Below are 27,705 nucleotides of genomic sequence, written 5' to 3' on the forward strand. Positions count from 1 at the left end.
TACATTTGTATTAAAGCTCATCCCAAAACTGAACCTTTAGGTTAACCATTCAGAGTTCATGTCTAACCTTAAGATTTCACAGTTAATGCCTAAATACCCTTACCTTAAAAATGTGCAGTTAATCCAGATACCTAACCTTCAACACTTTAAAATATGACATTTGGAACAACTTCGAAATTTGACGTTTGAGGAACGTGGATGAACGTCTAATTCTGACGTGGGACTGTGAGATCTAGTTGAGCTGTAAGATGGACTGGTCCTGGTAGTGAGGAGATGTGGCAGCTCACCACCACACTAAGATGGACTGGTCCTTGTAGTGAGGAGATGTGGCAGCTCACCACCACATAGCTGTAAGATGGACTGGTCCTTGTAGTGAGGAGATGTGGCAGCTCACCACCACATAGCTGTAAGATGGACTGGTCCTTGTAGTGAGGAGATGTGGCAGCTCACCACCACATAGCTGTAAGATGGACTGGTCCTTGTAGTGAGGAGATGTGGCAGCTCACCACCACATAGCTGTAAGATGGACTGGTCCTGGTAGTGAGGAGATGTGGCAGCTCACCACCACACTAAGATGGACTGGTCCTTGTAGTGAGGAGATGTGGCAGCTCACCACCACATAGCTGTAAGATGGACTGGTCCTTGTAGTGAGGAGATGTGGCAGCTCACCACCACATAGCTGTAAGATGGACTGGTCCTTGTAGTGAGGAGATGTGGCAGCTCACCACCACATAGCTGTAAGATGGACTGGTCCTTGTAGTGAGGAGATGTGGCAGCTCACCACCACATAGCTGTAAGATGGACTGGTCCTTGTAGTGAGGAGATGTGGCAGCTCACCACCACATAGCTGTAAGATGGACTGGTCCTTGTAGTGAGGAGATGTGGCAGCTCACCACCACATAGCTGTAAGATGGACTGGTCCTTGTAGTGAGGAGATGTGGCAGCTCACCACCACATAGCTGTAAGATGGACTGGTCCTTGTAGTGAGGAGATGTGGCAGCTCACCACCACATAGCTGTAAGATGGACTGGTCCTGGTAGTGAGGAGATGTGGCAGCTCACCACCACACTAAGATGGACTGGTCCTTGTAGTGAGGAGATGTGGCAGCTCACCACCACATAGCTGTAAGATGGACTGGTCCTTGTAGTGAGGAGATGTGGCAGCTCACCACCACATAGCTGTAAGATGGACTGGTCCTTGTAGTGAGGAGATGTGGCAGCTCACCACCACACTAAGATGGACTGGTCCTTGTAGTGAGGAGATGTGGCAGCTCACCACCACATAGCTGTAAGATGGATTGGTCCTGGTAGTGAGGAGATGTGGCAGCTCACCACCACATAGCTGTAAGATGGACTGGTCCTTGTAGTGAGGAGACGTGGCAGCTCACCACCACATAGCTCTAAGATGGACTGGACCTGGTGGAAAAATGAGGACTGAAATTACAGGGACATGAACCCTTCCACTCCCCTTCCTCTGGACTGATGGGGGATATAGACAGGGACTGAAGCTTTAGCATTCAATATGACAAATATTAAATACATTAAACAGAACAAATCGAAATAGCAACATTGTTGTTCTCAAGCTTTATCCAAAGAGCTTTGATAAACAGCATATCAGTCGTGTTTTGTCTCTCTCTATCCCTCCCTCCCTCCCTCTCTCTCCCCCCTCTTTGTCTCTCTCTCGTCAAAACATGTTGAAAGTTGTCTCAATTTGGCTGTAGATCACAGTGCTGAACCGCTCACCTCAATCATCTTCAGATAATGTAGGCCTTCATTATTGTACAGTATTGTAGTAGAGACTGGGGAGAGGCCACTGCCATGGACCAAAGCTAGGAGGAATCTCAGGGTAGAGAGGCTCAGTGAGGCAGAGTAAACACTTCTAACTTTGGTTTGATTTCAAAAGGGAAACGCTCAAGAAGAAGGGATTTAAAGTATAACTTCAGTAACTAACGTTGCTCTTACAGTACTTTAGCCCCCAACCTGTTTGCTGCTGTCTCTGGTCCGTCGTCGCCTGAACATCAGCAGCAGAAAACTAAACTGTTGGGATTGATAGTCCAGCCAATCATGTCCTTGAGTGATCAATGGTCCTAAAAATGAGCTCTATTTTGACCTCAAATAAAGGTATAATATTAGTCTCCTAACTAGGAAGGTGCTGGAAGGGCGTGGTAGGAGGGCGTTCTCTTTACAGAACCACAATTATGTTATGATTGCAACACACTAGAAAGTGGGTCACAGATAGTGTGTGTGTGTGTGTGTGTGTGTGTGTCTGACTGTCTGTGTGAGTAGCCAGGATGTGTCTCTAGTGTTTATTTACACCCTGCAGTGAGGAGTTCTAGCAGCTCACCGAGCCAGGCTGCCAGGTCAGCCGTGATACAAGTCAGTATTCTGAAGACATCGCAAGATGAGGTTGAAATGGGCCACAAGGGGCAACAGTGAGCACTGTTTCCTTCAAGTACGTTTTGGTATTGCTAGGGCATTGTGGGCAGGGATAGTGAATGTGTGTAGGCATCTGACTATGGTTACAATGATTGCATGTTCAAATCCAGCAACGTAATATTGTTTTTGAGAATTTTGTTTTAATGCTTATCCCAAAACATAAACATTCAGAGTTCATGTCAACGTTAAGATTTTACAGGTATTGCCTAAAAGCCCTATCCTTAAAAAATGTGCAGATATTCCATAAACTATTCCATAAACTTAACCTTAAACATCGAAATGACGTTTGAGAAACGTGGACTGTGAGAGCTGGTTGAGCTGTAAGATGGAGTGAGGAGTGGTGGCAGCTCACCACCACATATCTGTGAGATGGAGTGAGGAGTGGTGGCAGCTCACCACCACATATCTGTGAGATGGAGTGAGGAGTGGTGGCAGCTCACCACCACATATCTGTGAGATGGAGTGAGGAGTGGTTGCAGCTCACCACCACATATCTGTAAGATGGAGTGTGAGGAGTGGTGGCAGCTCACCACCACATATCTGTGAGATGGAGTGAGGAGTGGTTGCAGCTCACCACCACATATCTCTGAGATGGAGTGAGGAATGGTGGCAGCTCACCACCACATATCTGTGAGATGGAGTGAGGAGTGGTGGCAGCTCACCACCACATATCTGTAAGATGGAGTGTGAGGAGTGGTGGCAGCTCACCACCACAGATCTGTACGATGGAGTGTGAGGAGTGGTGGCAGCTCACCACCACATATCTGTGAGATGGAGTGAGGAGTGGTTGCAGCTCACCACCACATATCTGTAAGATGGAGTGTGAGGAGTGGTGGCAGCTCACCACCACATATCTGTGAGATGGAGTGAGGAGTGGTGGCAGCTCACCACCACAGATCTGTAAGATGGAGTGTGAGGAGTGGTGGCAGCTCACCACCACAGATCTGTAAGATGGAGTGAGGAGTGGTGGCAGCTCACCACCACATATCTGTGAGATGGAGTGAGGAGTGGTGGCAGCTCACCACCACATATCTGTAAGATGGAGTGAGGAGTGGTGGCAGCTCACCACCACATCTGTAAGATGGAGTGTGAGGAGTGGTGGCAGCTCACCACCACATATCTGTGAGATGGAGTGAGGAGTGGTGGCAGCTCACCAGCACATATCTGTGAGATGGAGTGAGGAGTGGTGGCAGCTCACCACCACATCTGTAAGATGGAGTGAGGAGTGGTGGCAGCTCACCACCACATATCTGTGAGATGGAGTGAGGAGTGGTGGCAGCTCACCACCACAGATCTGTAAGATGGAGTGTGAGGAGTGGTGGCAGCTCACCACCACATATCTGTGAGATGGAGTGAGGAGTGGTGGCAGCTCACCACCACATATCTGTGAGATGGAGTGAGGAGTGGTGGCAGCTCACCACCACATATCTGTGAGATGGAGTGAGGAGTGGTGGCAGCTCACCACCACAGATCTGTAAGATGGAGTGTGAGGAGTGGTGGCAGCTCACCACCACAGATCTGTAAGATGGAGTGAGGAGTGGTGGCAGCTCACCACCACATATCTGTAAGATGGAGTGAGGAGTGGTGGCAGCTCACCACCACATATCTGTAAGATGGAGTGTGAGGAGTGGTGGCAGCTCACCACCACATCTGTAAGATGGAGTGTGAGGAGTGGTGGCAGCTCACCACCACATATCTGTGAGATGGAGTGAGGAGTGGTGGCAGCTCACCACCACAGATCTGTAAGATGGAGTGTGAGGAGTGGTGGCAGCTCACCACCACATATCTGTGAGATGGAGTGAGGAGTGGTGGCAGATCACCACCACATATCTGTGAGATGGAGTGAGGAGTGGTGGCAGCTCACCACCACATCTGTAAGATGGAGTGAGGAATGGTGGCAGCTCACCACCACATATCTGTAAGATGGAGTGTGAGGAGTGGTGGCAGCTCACCACCACATATCTGTGAGATGGAGTGAGGAGTGGTTGCAGCTCACCACCACATATCTGTGAGATGGAGTGAGGAGTGGTGGCAGCTCACCACCACATATCTGTGAGATGGAGTGAGGAGTGGTGGCAGCTCACCACCACAGATCTGTAAGATGGAGTGTGAGGAGTGGTGGCAGCTCACCACCACATATCTGTGAGATGGAGTGAGGAGTGGTGGCAGCTCACCACCACAGATCTGTAAGATGGAGTGAGGAGTTGTGGCAGCTCACCACCACAGATCTGTAAGATGGAGTGAGGAGTGGTGGCAGCTCACCACCACAGATCTGTATCAGCGTGACGCACAAAGAATCCATGTGGCTGTACTGACTCCGACAACATATCCCGAGAGAGCCATGTAAGGAAAACAAGAGCAAAGAGAAAGAATTCGGCAGACATAGTGGGAGGGTCGTCACAGTCTCTATACTGACATTTTGCTTGTTTGATTGCCTTGAGGGAATAACTACACTGTTTGTATTCGGCCATATTCCAAGTCACCTTTCCATGGTTAAATGCGGTGGTTCACACTTCCTGTTTTGTGCGAATTCCGCCATCAATCCACGGTTTCTGGTTAGGGAAGGTTTTAATAGTCACAGTGGGTACAACATCTCCTATACACTTCCTTATAAACTCACTCACCGTATCAGCATATACATCGATATTATTCTCAGAGGCTACCCGGAACATATCCCATTACGCATGATCAAAACAATCTTGAAGTGTGGTTTCTGATTGGTCATACCAGCATTGAATAGTCCTTAGCACGGTACTTCCTGTTTGAGTTTCTGCTTATAGGAAGGGAGGAGCAAAATGTAGTCGTGGTCAGATTTGCCGAAAGGAGGGAGGTGGAGACCCTTGTACGCATTGCGGAAGTTAGAGTGGCAGTGATCCAGTGTTTTTCCAGCGTGAGTGCTACAGTCTATATGCTGATAGAATTTAGGTAGCCTTGCTCTCAAATTTGCTTTGTTAACTACAATAAATGCAGCCTCAGGATATATGGTTTCCAGTTTGCATAAAGTCCAGTGAAGTTCCTTGAAGGCCGTCGTGGTATCGGCTTGAGGGGGGATATACACAGCTGTGACAATAACCGAAAATAGTTATCTTGGGAGATATTATGGTCGGCATTTGACTGTGAGGAATTCTAGGTCAGGTGAACAAAAGGACTTGAGTTCCTGTGTGTTGTTACAATTACACCATGAGTCGTTAATCATCATGAAACATACACCCCTGATAAAATAATGTATATGTTGAAAGATAATAATAAAATAATTCCACTCTGAAACCTTATAACCGTATGAAATTGATTAGAATCATAAAATTATAATCTGATGATGTGTGTAGTTTTAGTCGGAATTAGGTTTAACAATGTATCTGTATAGTGGAAAAACACAGACTGTCTGAGCAAGGCCTAGCTTAGGATTTAACAATGTAAGAAGTAAAATAAAAAATACTGCAAAGTTTCCTAAGGGCTAGAAGTGAGGCAGCCCTCTCTGTCGGTTCCATCTTTCAATGGAACCCTTATATGGGTAATTCTACAGGAGTGGTACAAATTGCAGTCCAACCCCCCAAAAAACAATTGGTAAAAAAAAACGTAGGGGTCTCCAAATTTACGTAATTAATTTCTATCATTATATGTTCTAATTCAGTCCAAGGCATCAACAAACGTATGGGATTACACCCATCTCCAGCATAGCTACATGATGAGTAGTCTGTCTGCAAACATTTAAGAGAAAATGAGTGAGCAAGTTGGTAAATCTTCATGTATTTTTGAGACATTTACTACCGAACCTCTTATATATCAAGAAATATGTAAAGTACGGTTTTGGGACAAATACATGTTTTCTGGGATGTGCATCTGTCCAAATAAAAGACAGCCAACCATATGTTAGCTATGGGGATTTTTTAAGTTCAAAATAAATCAAAATGGTCCAAACCAAAACAGTCAGGACCTAAACAATTTACACCATAGAAATATATAGAGTTCTTGTCTTTGTTTCTGTGCCATTATGACGTCTGTGACAGCCTCAGTGGTGCTGCCTGTGCTATCTCAATTTTAAAGTTGCATGCGCCATGCTCTACCAACTGAGCTACAGAGGACCACCATGTGGGTAGTGGACAAGTGCTTAAGGAAAAAATATAGAGTATTAAAATGGATAGCCACTCTCCAAGAGCCCAAACATTGACATCTATTTAGACAAAACGTACACTATAATGTACTGTGGTGTACTGTGTTCTGTGCTCTACTGTACTCTACTGTACTGTACTGTACTCTACCGGACTGTGCTCTACTGTACTCTACCGGGCTGTGCTCTACTGTACTCTACCGGGCTGTGCTCTACCGGACTGTGCTCTACTGTACTCTACTGTACTGTACTGTGCTCTACTGTACTGTACTCTACCGGACTGTGCTCTACTGTACTCTACTGTACTGTACTCTACCGGACTGTGCTCTACTGTACTCTACCGGGCTGTGCTCTACTGTACTCTACCGGGCTGTGCTCTACCGGACTGTGCTCTACTGTACTCTACTGTACTGTACTGTGCTCTACTGTACTGTACTCTACCGGACTGTGCTCTACTGTACTCTACTGTACTGTACTCTACCGGACTGTGCTCTACTGTACTCTACTGTACTGTACTCTACCGGACTGTGCTCTACTGTACTCTACCGGGCTGTGCTCTACTGTACTCTACCGGGCTGTGCTCTACCGGACTGTGCTCTACTGTACTCTACTGTACTGTACTGTGCTCTACTGTACTGTACTCTACCGGACTGTGCTCTACTGTTCTCTACTGTATTGTACTCTACTGTATTGTACTCTACTGTACTGTACTCTACTGGGCTGTGCTCTGCTTTACTGTACTCTACTGTATTGTACTCTACTGTACTGTACTCTACCGGGCTGTGCTCTGCTTTACTGTACTCTACTGTACTGTACTGTATTATACTGTACTGTTTACTTTACTTGAGTTTCTTACAATTGAAGAAAGGAACCACATAAATCCGGTCTCTAACTTGTCATGGAGTAATTCAAAGTGATTGTGTCAGTAGGCCGAGTATGGAAATAGTCATGTAAACACTTTACTCTGCTTACATCAACATTTGCAGAAGGTCAATATCGAAGGAAGCATAAGCCAAATAGAACACCTGGTTTTCTGAGCAATCTTTTGAATTATTAGGACACTTAAACAGCTTAATTGGCATTCCAGCAGTGTATTTGATCTGTGCATGTGCCAGCACCGGTAGCGTAAGCCTCCTCCTTATGCCCGAGTGAAGTGAGTTCAGAAAGAAAAAAATATATCTTAGAAATATACTTTTTTTTCTTCTTCTCCAATTCAGAATCAAAGAGGCTTCGCAAACATAACATGGCTGCTGTGATAGAACATTTATTTGGATTGGCAATTTTCTGCATTTATTTAAGTGCCATCCTATCAGGTAGCCTGATTTCAGATGTGTCCATGGAAACAGTATTATTAGGGAAATGTTATATTTTTGGCAAAGCATGTAAACGTTTCAAACAAACAATTATATTAATCTGACTATCCACAATGATTGTGTTGTTGTGTGCATGGAACCGTACTCATGGTCTCAACTCAACTCACTGAGTTTGGGTCTTGGGACCAATCTCCTGGTATAAAGCTTTGTCTTGGCTCCTGGATGTTACCTTAGTCGTTGGTTTCCAAACCATAGGCAATCCAATTTGAAGAAGACAATACTCACTGATCATTGGCTGATCACTCCCAACCCATAGGAATCCCCACACGGTTGACCACTTTGAAATGCACTCAATGGCAATGAGTTATATCCATCTAAAGTCATCTATTTATCTAAATCCAATTTAAAAGGTTTCGAAAATCAGGTATATTTGATCTATTTTTATTTTTACCTTAAGCTAGTTTCAACAGTTGGGCGTTAAAAAGTGTTTTTTTAAATGCTAGGCCGGGCATAGTTACAGCCGACTTTGTCATCAGAATGTACATTATAAAGGGAATAGGTTGCCATTTGGGACACATTATAAAGGGAATAGGTTGCTATTTGGGACACATTATAAAGGGAATAGGTTGCTATTTGGGACACATTATAAAGTGAATATCTTGCCATTTGGGACACATTATAAAGGGAATAGGTTGCTATTTGGGACACATTATAAAGGGAATAGGTTGCCTTTTGGGACACATTATAAAGTGAATATCTTGCCATTTGGGACACATTATAAAGTGAATATCTTGCCATTTGGGACACATTATAAAGGGAATAGGTTGCCATTTGGGACGAATTATAAAGGGAATAGGTTGCCATTTGGGACACATTATAAAGGGAATATTTTGCCATTAGGGACACATTATAAAGGGAATAGGTTGCCATTTGGGACACATTATAAAGGGAATATTTTGCCATTTGGGACACATTATAAAGGGAATAGGTTGCCATTTGGGACGAATTATAAAGGGAATAGGTTGCCATTTGGGACACATTATAAAGGGAATATTTTGCCATTAGGGACACATTATAAAGGGAATAGGTTGCCATTTGGGACACATTATAAAGGGAATATTTTGCCATTAGGGACACATTATAAAGGGAATAGGTTGCCATTTGGGACACATTATAAAGGGAATATTTTGCCATTTGGGACACATTATAAAGGGAATAGGTTGCCATTTGGGACACATTATAAAGGAAATAGGTTGCCATTTGGGACACATTATAAAGGGAATAGGTTGCCATTTAGGACACATTATAAAGGGAATATTTTGCCATTTGGGACACATTATAAAGGGAATAGGTTGCCATTTGGGACACATTATAAAGGGAATAGGTTGCCATTTGGGACACATTATAAAGGGAATAGGTTGCCATTTGGGACACATTATAAAGGGAATAGGTTGCCATTTGGGACACATTATAAAGGGAATAGGTTGCCATTTGGGACACATTATAAAGTTAATATCTTGCCATTTGGGACACATTATAAAGGGACTAGGTTGCCATTTGGGACACATTATAAAGTGAATATTTTGCCATTTGGGACACATTATAAAGGGAATAGGTTGCCATTTGGGACACATTATAAAGGGAATAGGTTGCCATTTGGGACACATTATAAAGGGAATATTTTGCCATTTGGGACACATTATAAAGGGAATATTTTGCCATTTGGGACACATTATAAAGGGAATAGGTTGCCATTTGGGACACAACAATAATTCATCTTCCTCCATCTCCCCTAGTGGAGCGGGGACAGAAGCTCCTTAGGGGACATAGAGTGAAGAAAGACCTACTACCGCACCACTGAATAACATCTGAGAGTGACTGATGTCAAACACATGTTTCCCTGCAGCCCAACAGAAATAGACAGCCCTATTTAGAGGGGATGGTTTGCAATGCGGCCTCAGAGCACAGATGTTTGCAATCCGGAAGCCGCATGAGGTTTTTACACGATCAGTCATTCAAAAATAATTCACCCTTAAATCTTTGTTTTGCTTGTGCTAAAATGTCATTCGGTTCCGAAAGACGACACGGACAGAGCAGAGAGCCAGACGCCGTCCAATCAAATGTCCAGAGGAACAAGAAAAAAGGAAAACACAAATATATCCAGTAGCAACGAGCAAAACCGAAGAGTGCTCTGGTGGAACGTGACGATATGTACTGCAGCTGTTAAAGTCACACACAGATCCTGTCAAAATTATGAACAATATCAGATGTGTTTTGGACATCAGACAATACAACCAGGGTTTCTCTCTCTCTCTCTCTCTCTCTCTCTCTCTCTCTCTCTATAATGAGAGAGGGGATCAATTCTACAACCACCTAAAAGGAAGCGATTCGCTAACCTTCCATAACAAAGTCATCCCCTACAGAGAGATGAACCTGGAGAAGAGTCCCCTAAGCAAGCTGGTCCTGGGGCTCTGTTCACAAACAGACCCAACAGAGCCCCATGACAGCAACACAATTAGACCCAACCAAATCATGAGAAAACTCAAATATATTTACAGTAATTGACACATTGGAAAGAATTGACTCGTTAATGTAAAACAAACAGGTGTGCTGTTGAAATTACAATTCTTTCCCCGGGGCTGTGGGGTGAGACAGGGAAGCAGCTTGATCCCCACCCCTTTCATCTTCTTGCGAAGGATAAAAATATGCATCAAAAGATAAATACAGTTTAAGCTACATAGGACTACAGTATACAATCAGTAGGTCAGTTTATTAGGTACACACCGGCCAGTTTATTAGGTACACCCATCTAGTACTTTGCCTCCAAAACATCATAAATAATTTGGTGCAGGACTCTACAAGATGTGGCAGTCAAATGTTGCTCAATTGGTATCAAGGGACCCTAAAGTGTTCCAGGAAACCATTCCATTACTCCATCGTCACCAGCCTGTACCGTTGACACCAGGCAGGATGTGGTCATGGACTCGTGCTGCTTACGCCAAATCCTGACTCTGTCCTCAGCATGACTCACCAGGAACTGGGATTCATCAGACAATGTTTTTCCACTCCTCAATTGTCCATTGGTGGTGTTTCTGTGCCCACTGGAGCAGCTTCTTCTTGTTTTTAGCTGATAGGAGTGGAACCTGATGTGGTCGTCTGCTGCAAATAGCCAATCCGTGACAAGGACCGACAAGTTGTGTGTTCCGAGATGCCGTTCTGCGCACCACTGTTATACTGCGACGTTGTTTGTCTGTTTGTGGCCCTTCTGTTAGCTTGAACGATTCTTGCCATTCTCTTTCAACCTCTCATCAACGAGCTGTTTTCACCCACAGGACTGCCGCTGATTGGATGGTTTTTGTTAGTTGCACCATTCTTGGTAAACCCTAGACACTGTCGTGCGTGAAAAGCCCAGGAGGCCAGACGTTTCTGAGATACTGTAACCGGCGCTCCTGACACCGACGATCATACCACGCTCAATGACGCTTAGGTCACTCGTTTTGCCCATCCTAACATTCAAATCGTTCTATGCCTGTCTGCCTGCTTTATATAGCAAGCCACGGCCATGTGACTCACTGAGCGAACCATTTTTGTGAATGGGGTGGTGTGCCTAACAAACTCAAGTATGACAATTGGGTATTTTTTCCACCAATGCATATCACCGTATGCTATGTCCACTCATGTCAGAACTTTTATTTCCTGGTCCAGGAAAAACTCCTGACCCTCACCGTTTAGCTGACATCATTTCGCCGTACAAACCCTTACCTACAGTGGATTCGGACAGTATTTTGTTACGTTAAAGCCTTATTCTGAATTCAATAGTTTTTCCCCCTTATCAATCTAAACACAATACCCCATAATGACATCACAAACCCCCATAATGACATCACAATACCCCATCATGACATCACAATACCCCATAATGACATCACAAACACCCATAATGACATCACAATACCCCATAATGACATCACAATACCCCATCATGACATCACAATACCCCATAATGACATCACAAACACCCATAATGACATCACAATACCCCATCATGACATCACAATACCCCATAATGACATCACAAACACCCATAATGACTTCACAATACCCCATCATGACATCACAATACCCCATAATGACATCACAAACACCCATAATGACATCACAATACCCCATCATGACATCACAATACCCCATAATGACATCACAAACACCCATAATGACATCACAATACCCCATAATGACATCACAATACCCCATAATGACATCACAATACCCCATAATGACCCCAAAAACAAGTTTTTAGAACAAAAAAAAACAAAAAAACAGAAATATCATATTTACATAACTAATAAAGCACCTTTGGCAGCGATTACAGCTTTGAGTCTTTTTGGGTATGACGCTACAAGCTTGGCACACCTGTATTTGGGGAGTTTCTCCCATTCTAATTTGCGAATACTCTCAAGCTCTGTCAGGTTGGATGGGGAGCGTCGCTGCACAGATATTGTCATGTCTCTCCAGAGATGTTCGAGCGGGTTCAAGGACATTCAGAGACTTGTCCCTAAGCCACTCCTGCGTTTTCTTGGCTGTGTGCTTTTGGTCATTGTCCTGTTGGAAGGTGAACTTTCACTCCTAGTCTGAGGTACTGAGCACTCTGGAACAGGTTTTTATCAAGGATCTCTCTGTACTTTGCTCTGTTTATATTTCCCTTAATCCTGACTAGTCTCCTTGTTCCTGCCACTGAAAACATCTCCACAGTATGATGCTGCCACCACCTGAAAAAGGGACAATTTTTTTTTTGCTGAGTTTATATATTTTGCACCAGTTTGATGTAATTAGCAGCCCTGTGTCAATCAACGTTACTGTCCAGTAGTATGACATTTACATTCTCACTGACCTCTGAGACTTTGATCAGCAGTACCAGTTTGATGTAATTAGCAGCCCTGTGTCAATCAACGTTACTGTCCAGTAGTATGACATTTACATTCTCACTGACCTCTGAGACTTTGATCAGCAGTATCTTATGAGTCGGTTTGCAGGACAACAGCATTGGTTTCCAGGACAACATCGTATCAAAACACAGCCTATCATGTGCTGTATAAGTCAACATGTCAAAGGAACCAAACTCTGTGTCATGGTGCATTTTGTCACCATGACACAGAATGTTAATGACAGTGTGAGGTTGAACTTCACAGTGCTGTGACCTACCATGACATAGGCCTACACTAATGTTACATAGCACACAGAATGTTAATGACAGTGTGAGGTTGAACTTCACAGTGCTGTGACCTACCATGACATAGGCCTACACTAATGTTACACAGCACACAGAATGTTAATGACAGTGTGAGGTTGAACTTCACAGTGCTGTGACCTACCATGACATAGGCCTACACTAATGTTACACAGCACACAGAATGTTAATGACAGTGTGAGGTTGAACTTCACAGTGCTGTGACCTACCATGATATAGGCCTACACTAATGTTACACAGCACACAGAATGTTAATGACAGTGTGAGGTTGAACTTCACAGTGCTGTGACCTACCATGACACAAACAATTCCAGTAGGCCTTGCCTCAAACTGATATTTCTGCTTCATCCCCTTTCCTGCAAATGACTTAGTGGCCTCATGGGTGGAAAGTTATTCATATTTTCGATCATTTCATAATTAGTAAACGTATATTTTTTTTACATGCAGAAAATTCAGTGTTTATACGTCAAACCGTTATATTTCAGTCTTCTGTGACGTAATATTGGGATGCAAAGTGTAATATTGGGATGCAAAGTGTAATATTGGGATGCAAAGTGTAATATTGGGATGCAAAGTGTAATATTGGGATGCAAAGTGTAATATTGGGATGCAAACTTAAAATGTAATACATTTCAACTCTATATCTGACATGGTACAGGTGTCTTATTTTTTTAAATTCCGTAACCATGTGTGTGAGGTGGATACTTTTGTTTCAAAGTAGATTTGTTTAAGACTGCTGTACCAAGAAACACTTGATTTAGCCCACTGCAGTAAAAGGTTAAGTGAAAAACAGACGATTTCTGTCATTTTATGGTAAAGCCAGGCCAGTTGAGTCTACCCTTTGGTTGCCCCATTAGGCAGGTGATTTTTTTAAACGGATTTTCAGCAGCCTAACATTGGGGCTAACAACGGGGGCTTTTCATAACCTGCTACACTAGAAGCTTAACTTTTGGTCAGCGCGTGCAGGGCGCTCTCCTTATTTTTAAAATCTTGCATTCAATTCCCCCTCTCTGTTGCACACAACAAGCTTCCATTTCCCCTGTCACACTCTGTGTTGCACACTTAGATTCAATCATCAACCCTGTTACAGTCAACCCTGTTACAGTCAACCCTGCACAGTCAACCCTGTTACAGTCAACGCTGCACAGTCAACCCTGTTACAGTCAACCCTGCACAGTCAACCCTGTTACAGTCAACCCTGTTACAGTCAACCCTGTAACAGTCAACCCTGTTACAGTCAACCCTGTTACAGTCAACCCTGTTACAGTCAACCCTGTTACTTTATTTTGCACTTAATAGGCACTTACTATAGTTTTTTATTTTTTGTTAATGTAACATCTCTTGAGATGGGAATATGAGTTGAACATAAGCCCTTCATGACAGAAACAGATTATGGCGGTATTTCTGGTAAACAACTGTTCTCAAAATTGGGCAACAAAAAAAATACTGCCTTTCAGACCTTAAAGGCAAATACATAGGACGTGTGTCATAACATCAGGTTTCAAAGGCCAAAAAGATCACCCTTCAACTCAACGTAGGCAAATACTGTTCAGTGTGTGTGAGTGGACATTTTCTCACACACGTCAAAGCCCACACACCAGGCCTCAAAATGTCTGTTCATTGCTAGAGGTGTAAAAACTATTCAGGTTTCTCCTGTGTCTTGCTCACTCTCTCTAGAGTTTCCTTAGTAAAAACACTTTTTGACCAGGCACTATATAGGGAATAGGGTGCCATTTGGGAAGGCACCACCTTGTCCTCTAAGTGAATCATCAACTATTTATCTTTCTCAACTGTCATTGTGTAGGTGAAAGAATTCCCTCAGTAGGTCATAGGGGCCTCAGGCTCGTTGCCAAGGGGAGTGACTCGTGTTGACGTCACGGTTAGGGGAGCAGAGTCCTGAATGAATAAACCGGAGGGCTTCCCTCTCTGTCACGAAGCCTGTTGCTAGGCAGCAGTGTTCGATGTGTGGGTAAACATCGTGGTGGTTCCGTGAGACGCCGTACCTGTGTGTGTGTGTGTGTGTGTTTGCGCGCGTGTGTGTGTGTGTTTGCGTGTGTGTGTGTGTGTGTGTGTGCGCGTGTGTGTGCGTGCGTACAAGGCAGGTGCAACAGAACAACTCTGAACTCTATCACCTGCTGAATCACGTTTCCATAACTACTTACAGTGCCTTCAGACCATATCCCTTGTTCCACATTTTGTTACGTTACAGCTTTAGTCTAAAATTGATTAAATAAATTTAAAAATCCTCATCAATCTACAGACAAAACCCCATAATGACCAAGCAAAAACAGGTCTTTAGACATTTTTAGCAGAGTTATTACAAATAAAACCAGAAATATCTTATTTACATAAATATTCAGACCCTTTGCTATGAGACTCGAAATTGAGCTCAGATGCATCCTGTTTCCAATGATCATTCTTGAGATGTCTCTACAACTTGATAGGAGTCCATTTGTGATAAATTCAATGGATTGTACTTGATTTGGAAAGGCACAAACCTGTCTATATAAGGTCCCGCTATTGACAGTGTGTAACAGTATAACTTTAGTCCGTCCCCTCGCCCATACCCGGGCTCGAACCAGGGACCCTCTGCACACATCAACAACAGTCACCCACGAAGCATCATTACCCATCGCTCCACAAAAGCCGGGGCCCTATTTCACATCCGTTACAAGTGCATGTCAGAGCAAAAACCAAACCTTGAGGTGAAAGGAATTATCCTAGACCTCTGAGACAGGATTGTGTCGAGGCACAGATCTGGGGAAGGGTACCAAAAAATGTCTGCAGCATTGAAGGTCCCAAAGAACACAGTGGCCTCCATCATTCTTAAATGGAAGAAGCTTGGAACCACCAAGACTCTTCCTAGAGCTGGTCGCCTGGCAACACTGAACAACCAGAGGAAAAGGACAACCATCTCCACCAATCAGGCCTTTATGGCAAAGTGGCAACTTCTCAGTAAGATGCACTTGACAGAGCGCTTGGAGTTTGTCAAAAGGCACCTAAGGGACTCTCAGACTATGAGAAACCAGATTCTCTGGTCTGATGAACGCAAGATTCAACTCTTTGGCCTGAATGCCAATTGTCAAATCTGAAGGAAACCTGGCACCATCCCTACGGTGAAGCATGGTGGTGATAGAATCATGCTGTGGGGATGTTTTTCATCAGCAGGGACTGGGAGACTAGTCAGGATTGACGGAAAGATGAACAGAGCAAAGTACAGAGATATCCTTGATGAAAACCTGCTCCAGAGCGATCAGGACCTCAGACTGAGAAAAAAGTTCACCTTCCAACAGGACAACGACCCTAAGCACACAGCCGAGACAATGCAGGAGTGGCTTCGTGACAAGTCTCTGACTGTCCTAAAGTGGCCCAGCCAGAGCCCGGACTTGAACCCGATCTAACATCTCTGGAGAAACCTTAAAATAGCTGTGTAGCGGCACTCCCCATCCAACTTGACAGAGCTTGAGAGAATCTGCAGAGAATAATGGGAGAAACTCCCCAAATACAGGTGTACCAAGCTTGAAGCATCATACCCAAGAAGACTCGCTGTAATCGTACCAAAGGTGCTTCAACAAATTACTGAGTAAAAAGTCTGAATAATTATGTCAATGGGATATTTCAGTTTTTTATATATATATATATATATATATATATATATTGTTGCACATGTATATATATATACATTTGCAACAATTAAAATAAATCTTTGTCATTATGGGTTACTGTATGTAGATTGATGAGGAAAATAATCTATTTCATCCATTTTAGAATAAAGCTATATGTGGGAAAAGTCAAGGGGTCTAAATACTTTGGAATGTATATATATATAACACTGTCCATATTATAATACCCCTGTTATAGAGTCTATATAACACTGTCCATATTATAATACCCCTGTTATAGAGCCTATATAACACTGTCCATAATATAATACCACTGTTATAGAGCCTATATAACACTGTCCATATTATAATACCACTGTTATAGAGCCTATATAACACTGTCCATATTATAATACCACTGTTATAGAGTCTATATAACACTGTCCATATAATACCACTGTTATAGAGTCTATATAACACTATCCATATTATAATACCACTGTTATAGAGTCTATATAACACTGTCCATATTATAATACCACTGTTATAGAGCCTATATAACACTGTCCATATTATAATACCACTGTTATAGAGTCTATATAACACTGTCCATATTATACCACTGTTATAGAGTCTATATAACACTGTCCATATTATAATACCACTGTTATAGAGTCTATATAACACTGTCCATAATATAATACCACTGTTATAGAGCCTATATAACACTGTCCATATTATACCACTGTTATAGAGTCTATATAACACTGTCCATATTATAATACCACTGTTATAGAGTCTATATAACACTGTCCATATTATAATACCACTGTTATAGAGCCTATATAACACTGTCCCTATTATAATACCACTGTTATAGAGCCTATATAACACTGTCCCTATTATAATACCACTCCATATTATAATACCACTGTTATAGAGCCTATATAACACTGTCCATATTATACCACTGTTATAGAGCCTATATAACACTGTCCCTATTATACCACTGTTATAGAGCCTATATAACACTGTCCATATTATAATACCACTGTTATAGAGCCTATATAACACTGTCCATTTTATAATACCACTGTTATAGAGCCTATATAACACTATCCATATTATAATACCACTGTTATAGAGCCTATATAACACTGTCCCTATTATAATACCACTGTTATAGAGCCTATATAACACTGTCCCTATTATAATACCACTGTTATAGAGCCTATATAACACTATCCATATTATAATACCACTCCCTATTATAATACCACTGTTATAGAGCCTATATAACACTATCCATATTATAATACCACTCCATATTATAATACCACTGTTATAGAGTCTATATAACACTGTCCCTATTATAATACCACTGTTATAGAGCCTATATAACACTATCCATATTATAATACCACTCCATATTATAATACCACTGTTATAGAGTCTATATAACACTGTCCATATTATAATACCACTGTTATAAAGCCTATATAACACTGTCCATATTATAATACCACTGTTATAGAGTCTATATAACACTGTCCATATTATAATACCACTGTTATAGAGCCTATATAACACTGTCCATATTATAATACCACTGTTATAGAGCCTATATAACACTGTCCATATTATAATACCACTGTTATAAAGCCTATATAACACTGTCCATATTATAATACCACTGTTATAGAGCCTATATAACACTGTCCATATTATAATACCACTGTTATAGAGCCTATATAACACTGTCCATAATATAATACCACTGTTATAGAGCCTATATAACACTGTCCATATTATACCACTGTTATAGAGCCTATATAACACTGTCCATAATATAATACCACTGTTATAAAGCCTATATAACACTGTCCATATTATAATACCACTGTTATAGAGTCTATATAACACTGTCCCTATTATAATACCACTGTTATAGAGCCTATATAACACTGTCCATATTATAATACCACTGTTATAAAGCCTATATAACACTGTCCATATTATAATACCACTCCATATTATAATACCACTGTTATAGAGCCTATATAACACTGTCCATATTATAATTCCACTTCATATTATAATACCACTGTTATAGAGCCTATATAACACCGTAAACACTATAATACCACTGTTATAGAGCCTATATAACACTGTCCATATTATAATACCACTGTTATAGAGTCTATATAACACTGTCCATATTATAATACCACTTCATATTATAATACCACTGTTATAGAGCCTATATAACACCGTAAACACTATAATACCACTGTTATAGAGCCTATATAACACTGTCCATAATATAATACCACTGTTATAGAGCCTATATAACACTGTCCATATTATACCTCTGTTATAGAGCCTATATAACACCGTAAACACTATAATACCACTGTTATAGAGCCTATATAACACTGTCCATATTATAATACCACTGTTATAGAGCCTATATAACACTGTCCATATTATACCACTGTTATAGAGCCTATATAACACTGTCCCTATTATAATACCACTGTTATAGAGCCTATATAACACTGTCCATATTATAATACCACTGTTATAGAGCCTATATAACACTGTCCATATTATAATACCACTGTTATAAAGCCTATATAACACCGTAAACACTATAATACCACTGTTATAGAGCCTATATAACACCGTAAACACTATAATACCACTGTTATAGAGCCTATATAACACTGTCCATAATATAATACCACTGTTATAGAGCCTATATAACACTGTCCATATTATACCTCTGTTATAGAGCCTATATAACACCGTAAACACTATAATACCACTGTTATAGAGCCTATATAACACTGTCCATATTATAATACCACTGTTATAGAGCCTATATAACACTGTCCATATTATACCACTGTTATAGAGCCTATATAACACTGTCCCTATTATAATACCACTGTTATAGAGCCTATATAACACTGTCCATATTATAATACCACTGTTATAGAGCCTATATAACACTGTCCATAATATAATACCACTGTTATAGAGCCTATATAACACTGTCCATATTATACCACTGTTATAGAGCCTATATAACACTGTCCATAATATAATACCACTGTTATAGAGCCTATATAACACTGTCCATATTATAATACCACTGTTATAGAGCCTATATAACACTGTCCATATTATAATACCACTCCATATTATAATACCACTGTTATAAAGCCTATATAACACTGTCCATATTATAATACCACTGTTATAGAGTCTATATAACACTGTCCATATTATAATACCACTTCATATTATAATACCACTGTTATAGAGCCTATATAACACTGTCCATATTATAATACCACTGTTATAGAGCCTATATAACACCGTAAACACTATAATACCACTGTTATAGAGCCTATATAACACTGTCCATATTATACCACTGTTATAGAGCCTATATAACACTGTCCATATTATACCACTGTTATAGAGCCTATATAACACTGTCCATATTATAATACCACTGTTATAGAGTCTATATAACACTGTCCATATTATAATACCACTCCATATTATAATACCACTGTTATAGAGCCTATATAACACTGTCCATAATATAATACCACTGTTATAGAGCCTATATAACACTGTCCATATTATAATACCACTGTTATAGAGCCTATATAACACTGTCCATAATATAATACCACTGTTATAGAGCCTATATAACACTGTCCATATTATACCACTGTTATAGAGCCTATATAACACTGTCCATAATATAATACCACTGTTATAGAGCCTATATAACACTGTCCATATTATAATACCACTGTTATAGAGCCTATATAACACTGTCCATATTATAATACCACTGTTATAGAGCCTATATAACACTGTCCATAATATAATACCACTGTTATAGAGCCTATATAACACTGTCCATATTATACCACTGTTATAGAGCCTATATAACACTGTCCATAATATAATACCACTGTTATAGAGCCTATATAACACTGTCCATATTATAATACCACTGTTATAGAGCCTATATAACACTGTCCATATTATAATACCACTGTTATAGAGCCTATATAACACTGTCCATATTATAATACCACTGTTATAGAGCCTATATAACACTGTCCATATTATAATACCACTGTTATAGAGCCTATATAACACTGTCCATATTATACCACTGTTATAAAGCCTATATAACACTATCCATATTATAATACCACTCCATATTATAATACCACTGTTATAGAGCCTATATAACACTGTCCATATTATACCACTGTTATAGAGCCTATATAACACTGTCCCTATTATAATACCACTGTTATAGTGCCTATATAACACTGTCCATATTATAATACCACTCCATATTATAATACCACTGTTATAGAGCCTATATAACACTCTCCATATTATAATACCACTGTTATAGAGCCTATATAACACCGTAAACACTATAATACCACTGTTATAGAGCCTATATAACACTGTCCATATTATAATACCACTGTTATAGAGCCTATATAACACTGTCCATAATATAATACCACTGTTATAGAGCCTATATAACACTGTCCCTATTATAATACCACTGTTATAAAGCCTATATAACACTATCCATATTATAATACCACTGTTATAGAGCCTATATAACACTGTCCATATTATAATACCACTGTTATAGAGCCTATATAACACTGTCCATATTATACCACTGTTATATAGCCTATATAACACTGTCCATATTATACCACTGTTATAAAGCCTATATAACACTGTCCATATTATAATACCACTGTTATAGAGCCTATATAACACTGTCCATAATATAATACCACTGTTATAGAGCCTATATAACACTGTCCATAATATAATACCACTGTTATAGAGCCTATATAACACTGTCCCTATTATAATACCACTGTTATAAAGCCTATATAACACTATCCATATTATAATACCACTCCATATTATAATACCACTGTTATAGAGCCTATATAACACTGTCCATATTATACCACTGTTATAGAGCCTATATAACACTGTCCATATTATACCACTGTTATAGAGCCTATATAACACTGTCCATATTATAATACCACTGTTATGGAGCCTATATAACACTGTCCATATTATAATACCACTGTTATAGAGCCTATATAACACCGTAAACACTATAATACCACTGTTATAGAGCCTATATAACACTGTCCATAATATAATACCACTGTTATAGAGCCTATATAACACTGTCCATATTATAATACCACTGTTATAGAGCCTATATAACACTGTCCATATTATACCACTGTTATAAAGCCTATATAACACTATCCATATTATAATACCACTCCATATTATAATACCACTGTTATAGAGCCTATATAACACTGTCCATATTATACCACTGTTATAGAGCCTATATAACACTGTCCCTATTATAATACCACTGTTATAGAGCCTATATAACACTGTCCATATTATAATACCACTCCATATTATAATACCACTGTTATAGAGCCTATATAACACTGTCCATATTATAATACCACTGTTATAAAGCCTATATAACACTGTCCATATTATAATACCACTGTTATAAAGCCTATATAACACTGTCCATATTATAATACCACTGTTATAGAGCCTATATAACACTGTCCATATTATAATACCACTGTTATAGAGCCTATATAACACTGTCCATATTATAATACCACTGTTATAGAGCCTATATAACACTGTCCATAATATAATACCACTGTTATAGAGCCTATATAACACTGTCCATATTATACCACTGTTATAGAGCCTATATAACACTGTCCATAATATAATACCACTGTTATAGAGCCTATATAACACTGTCCATATTATAATACCACTGTTATAGAGCCTATATAACACTGTCCATATTATAATACCACTGTTATAGAGCCTATATAACACTGTCCATAATATAATACCACTGTTATAGAGCCTATATAACACTGTCCATATTATACCACTGTTATAGAGCCTATATAACACTGTCCATAATATAATACCACTGTTATAGAGCCTATATAACACTGTCCATATTATAATACCACTGTTATAGAGCCTATATAACACTGTCCATATTATAATACCACTGTTATAGAGCCTATATAACACTGTCCATATTATAATACCACTGTTATAGAGCCTATATAACACTGTCCATATTATAATACCACTCCATATTATAATACCACTGTTATAGAGCCTATATAACACTGTCCATAATATAATACCACTGTTATAGAGCCTATATAACACTGTCCATATTATAATACCACTGTTATAGAGCCTATATAACACTGTCCATATTATAATACCACTGTTATAGAGCCTATATAACACTGTCCATAATATAATACCACTGTTATAGAGCCTATATAACACTGTCCATATTATAATACCACTGTTATAGAGCCTATATAACACTGTCCATATTATACCACTGTTATAAAGCCTATATAACACTATCCATATTATAATACCACTCCATATTATAATACCACTGTTATAGAGCCTATATAACACTGTCCATATTATACCACTGTTATAGAGCCTATATAACACTGTCCCTATTATAATACCACTGTTATAGTGCCTATATAACACTGTCCATATTATAATACCACTCCATATTATAATACCACTGTTATAGAGCCTATATAACACTCTCCATATTATAATACCACTGTTATAGAGCCTATATAACACCGTAAACACTATAATACCACTGTTATAGAGCCTATATAACACTGTCCATATTATAATACCACTGTTATAGAGCCTATATAACACTGTCCATAATATAATACCACTGTTATAGAGCCTATATAACACTGTCCCTATTATAATACCACTGTTATAAAGCCTATATAACACTATCCATATTATAATACCACTCCATATTATAATACCACTGTTATAGAGCCTATATAACACTGTCCATATTATACCACTGTTATAGAGCCTATATAACACTGTCCATATTATACCACTGTTATAAAGCCTATATAACACTGTCCATATTATAATACCACTGTTATAGAGCCTATATAACACTGTCCATAATATAATACCACTGTTATAGAGCCTATATAACACTGTCCATAATATAATACCACTGTTATAGAGCCTATATAACACTGTCCCTATTATAATACCACTGTTATAAAGCCTATATAACACTATCCATATTATAATACCACTCCATATTATAATACCACTGTTATAGAGCCTATATAACACTGTCCATATTATACCACTGTTATAGAGCCTATATAACACTGTCCATATTATACCACTGTTATAAAGCCTATATAACACTATCCATATTATAATACCACTCCATAATATAATACCACTGTTATAGAGCCTATATAACACTGTCCATAATATAATACCACTGTTATATAGCCTATATAACACTGTCCATATTATACCACTGTTATAGAGCCTATATAACACTGTCCATATTATAATACCACTGTTATGGAGCCTATATAACACTGTCCATATTATAATACCACTGTTATAGAGCCTATATAACACCGTAAACACTATAATACCACTGTTATAGAGCCTATATAACACTGTCCATAATATAATACCACTGTTATAGAGCCTATATAACACTGTCCATATTATAATACCACTGTTATAGAGCCTATATAACACTGTCCATATTATACCACTGTTATAAAGCCTATATAACACTATCCATATTATAATACCACTCCATATTATAATACCACTGTTATAGAGCCTATATAACACTGTCCCTATTATAATACCACTGTTATAGAGCCTATATAACACTGTCCATATTATAATACCACTCCATATTATAATACCACTGTTATAGAGCCTATATAACACTGTCCATATTATACCACTGTTATAGAGCCTATATAACACTGTCCATATTATAATACCACTGTTATAGAGCCTATATAACACTGTCCATATTATAATACCACTGTTATAAAGCCTATATAACACTGTCCATTTTATAATACCACTGTTATAGAGCCTATATAACACTGTCCATAATATAATACCACTGTTATAGAGCCTATATAACACTGTCCATATTATACCACTGTTATAGAGCCTATATAACACTGTCCATATTATAATACCACTGTTATAGAGCCTATATAACACTGTCCATATTATAATACCACTGTTATAAAGCCTATATAACACTGTCCATTTTATAATACCACTGTTATAGAGCCTATATAACACTGTCCATATTATAATACCACTGTTATAGAGCCTATATAACACTGTCCATAATATCGCTCTTATTCCACTGTTAGAAGGATCCTACAAGGTAAACTGCATTTATTACCCCCCTATGTGAACACTTCAGGCTAAAAGTTTACAAATTGTAGTTTACACAGGAATACCCTCCTTCCCTCATAAGATTCACATATCAGGCCTTACAACTGCAGTAGAAATTCTTACACAGGGACACGCAAAGCAAAAGCAAATCTTGAATGAATCCTTGTTTATTTCCAGCAAGAGAGGTTCCAACAAACTTAATGAACCATAGTGAACGTCTGTCATTAGCTCTGCCTGGGCAGTCCCAGCAGTTGTCTGTGTATAGTTATATTTGCATGATTTAGCATAATTAATTCATCATTACCGTTTTGTTTCATTCATATGACGGACCAATACTGGTTCATAACATGTGAAAGACCAACACCTCACCAGGCCTCTTCTCTCTAAGCTGAGGCCTTGAAACTGAGATATCTTTCGTTCTCAAAACAAGGGTCTGGGCGAACTGCCAAATTTCAGATCCTGATAGTGAGGATTCGTTCAATCAATCACTTTCATGAACACAGAAATTGGTTCTTAGAAATGCACATGTACACAACTTCCATCACACAACCTTACAGCACCTTTCATTATACAGAATAATCTCAAAGTGCATAAAAAAATTATACATATATATATGTATAATTTGTTTATGTTCTTTGAGATTTTATATATATATATATATATACAGTGCCTTGCGAAAGTATTCGGCCCCCTTGAACTTTGCGACCTTTTGCCACATTTCAGGCTTCAAACATAAAGATATAAAACTGTGAAGAATCACAGTTTTGTGAAGAATCAACAACAAGTGGGACACAATCATGAAGTGGAACGACATTTATTGGATATTTCAAACTTTTTTAACAAATCAAAAACTGAAAAATTGGGCGTGCAAAATTATTCAGCCCCCTTAAGTTAATACTTTGTAGCGTCACCTTTTGCTGCGATTACAGCTGTATGTCGCTTGGGGTATGTCTCTATCAGTTTTTCACATCGAGAGACTGAATTTTTTTCCCATTCCTCCTTGCAAAACAGCTCGAGCTCAGTGAGGTTGGATGGAGAGCATTTGTGAACAGCAGTTTTCAGTTCTTTCCACAGATTCTCGATTGGATTCAGGTCTGGACTTTGACTTGGCCATTCTAACACCTGGATATGTTTATTTTTGAACCATTCCATTGTAGATTTTGCTTTATGTTTTGGATCATTGTCTTGTTGGAAGACAAATCTCCGTCCCAGTCTCAGGTCTTTTGCAGACTCCATCAGGTTTTCTTCCAGAATGGTCCTGTATTTGGCTCCATCCATCTTCCCATCAATTTTAACCATCTTCCCTGTCCCTGCTGAAGAAAAGCAGGCCCAAACCATGATGCTGCCACCACCATGTTTGACAGTGGGGATGGTGTGTTCAGAGTGATGAGCTGTGTTGCTTTTACGCCAAACATAACGTTTTGCATTGTTGCCAAAAAGTTCAATTTTGGTTTCATCTGACCAGAGCACCTTCTTCCACATGTTTGGTGTGTCTCCCAGGTGGCTTGTGGCAAACTTTAAATGACACTTTTTATGGATCTCTTTAAGAAATGGCTTTCTTCTTGCCACTCTTCCATAAAGGCCAGATTTGTGCAATATACGACTGATTGTTGTGGACAGAGTCTCCCACCTTAGCTGTAGATCTCTGCAGTTCATCCAGAGTGATCATGGGCCTCTTGGCTGCATCTCTGATCAGTCTTCTCCTTGTATGAGCTGAAAGTTTAGAGGGACGGCCAGGTCTTGGTAGATTTGCAGTGGTCTGATACTCCTTCCATTTCAATATTATCGCTTGCACAGTGCTCCTTGGAATGTTTAAAGCTTGGGAAATATTTTTGTATCCAAATCAGGCTTTAAACTTCTTCACAACAGTATCTCGGACCTGCCTGGTGTGTTCCTTGTTCTTCATGATGCTCTCTGCGCTTTTAACGGACCTCTGAGACTATCACAGTGCAGGTGCATTTATACGGAGACTTGATTACACACAGGTGGATTGTATTTATCATCATTAGTCATTTAGGTCAACATTGGATCATTCAGAGATCCTCACTGAACTTCTGGAGAGAGTTTGCTGCACTGAAAGTAAAGGGGCTGAATAATTTTGCACGCCCAATTTTTCAGTTTTTGATTTGTTAAAAAAGTTTGAAATATCCAATAAATGTCGTTCCACTTCATGATTGTGTCCCACTTGTTGTTGATTCTTCACAAAAAAATACAGTTTTATATCTTTATGTTTGAAACCTGAAATGTGGCAAAAGGTCGCAAAGTTCAAGGGGGCCGAATACTTTCGCAAGGCACTGTATGTTTTAATGGACACAACTAGACAGGTAGCTAGTTATGTCCATGTGTGTGTTGGTAGGTTTTGAAATATTGGACTGCATTAATTTCTGGAAATCCAAGGTAGAACTAGCTTGATGAAAGTGACCTCTTCATCACAAGCCAAATGCCGTTTTCACAGCCTCAGATCACACACACAGAAAGAGAGACACACAGAAAGAGAGACACACAGAAAGAGAGAGACACAGAGAGAGACAGAGAGAGAGACAGAGAGAGAGAGAGAGAGAGACATAGAGAGACAGAGACACAGAGAGAC

The sequence above is a fragment of the Oncorhynchus kisutch genome, linkage group LG30 (genome assembly GCF_002021735.2).
Source record: "Oncorhynchus kisutch isolate 150728-3 linkage group LG30, Okis_V2, whole genome shotgun sequence".
In the NCBI taxonomy this organism is placed as follows: Eukaryota; Metazoa; Chordata; class Actinopteri; order Salmoniformes; family Salmonidae; genus Oncorhynchus; species Oncorhynchus kisutch.